A 1,982-nucleotide genomic window follows, 5' to 3' on the forward strand; every position below is an offset into this window, starting at 1 on the left:
TTGAATGCGGCGCGCCGAGCGTGTGTGTAAGTGTGTGAGTGTGTGCGTGCGTGCGCGAAGCGGAGCGAGACTATACGCGGAGAGTATAAGAAAGAAAAGGGAGAGAAAGAAAGAGAAACGAATGAGCGCACGAGAGAGAGAGAATTCGAAATTTAGTATTAATACCGCACTCGAAGTATCGTACCGCAATTCGTGCTGTGCTATTGTACATATTAAAAAAAAAGAGAGAGAAAAAGAGAGAGAGAGAGAGAGAGAGGAGGAGGCGGTGATGATTTTGGCAAAAATGAAGGAAAGAAAAGTTTTTCCCGATTGCACGCGAGCCATTCCCTCGCCGAACTTATTTTATTCGTTTGCGATCGAGGACGTATTTGGTTTGGTATTACCGCGTGTTACGTTATGCGATTTGTGAGGATTCATCGAGGCGGACGTTGCATTCCTCCTCGTTCGACGTCTAAGACTCTGGAGATGTTTTTTTTTTTTTTTTTTATAATTGGAAAATGAAGAATGATTCTTTGATGCAACGATCCGTCCCCGTTGAGATCCAGATCGTGTAAAGGGAGCGAATATAATTGTACTAGTCTAATGTTAAATTTAATTTCCTTGGTTTAAAAAAAAAAAAAAAAAAAAAAAAAAAAGAAAGAAAGAAAAAGCGTCCGATTCCGTAGAGAAATTGTAGAGGATATTGTCCCCGTGTTCTTGTCCCGCGTTCTTTCGGTTCCACGCGATCGACGATTCAGTTTCTCTCTGGCTAACGAATGTGCAAACTTTGGCATGCAACGAGAAAAACGAGAAAAGGATGGATGGGATGGAATAGGGTGGTCGATCGTTTTAGAAAGTCACCGCGAGAGAATCGTACCAAAATGATTAAAGAAAAGGAAAAAAAAAAAAATAATAATAATAACGACGACGACGATGATGATGATGATGATGATTATGAGGAAACGTGCGTCGATTATAAGATCATATATAGTACAAAGTAAACATATATTATTGTAATAACGATTTAATTAACTATAAGGGAGAGAGAGAGAGGGAGAGAAAGGAAGAGAGAGAGCGCGCGCGAGAGAGAGAGAGAGAGAGAGCGTCGCTGTTTTCACAATAACACGTGTGAGAAACGTTGCGCTGAAATCGTGATACATGTTTGATTCTCCGGGTTTCGATGAATATATATATATATATTTGGTTGCGTGTGCGTATCATTGGAGAAAGTGGATCGTGATGTAAAGAAAAACAAAAAAAAAAAATGATGCATGGATAATGTACGAGCGTCGAGTTTTCATGGAAGTTTCCTCGTCCACCTCGATATTTCACGACACCGCGATCGAGAATTCTTGGGATGGAAGTATGGAGAGGAAGATGATGTCGAGTATGTTGTGTCACGCGCACGATATCGTCGAGCTGAAAAATTAATGTCCAGTTAAAATGGGAAAAATTAAATAATTCAACGAGAACCGAAAGGGCCGAAGATTATAAAATAGATGGAAGAGCGAAAGTTTTCCAACGAAGATACTAATAGTTGTGAGCGATATAATCGATGAATATTAAACGAGTCAAGTTTTCCAAATGGTCGAGCAAGTTGATAAAATGGAAAATGAGGTTATCGTCGCATCGTAAGAAAGAAAGAAAGAAAGAACGCTCGCGTACGCGGTTGGTAAAACAGGAGGCGAAGAAAATGGCGACCGGGAACGGAAGAAAATCGTTGCGGCTCAATCACGTGGGAGATGTATGTGGAAAATATTGAGAGGAACCGCGGGAAGAGAGTGAAAGAACGCGACGAGAGAACCGATATGTACGATAATTCTGTAAATACGAGTTTAATTGCGATTTATTATTGATTAATTATGCTCGCGATCGCGGACGATAATTATTATTACTACAATTATTATTATTATTATTACCAGGAGTATCATCACCATTTACCATCGTCACATTTGTCACTATTATTATTACTATTATTATTATTATTATTATTATTATTACCA

This window comes from Apis laboriosa, unplaced genomic scaffold (genome assembly GCF_014066325.1).
Source record: "Apis laboriosa isolate Shangri-la unplaced genomic scaffold, ASM1406632v1 scaffold5_cov152, whole genome shotgun sequence".
Classification (NCBI taxonomy): Eukaryota; Metazoa; Arthropoda; class Insecta; order Hymenoptera; family Apidae; genus Apis; species Apis laboriosa.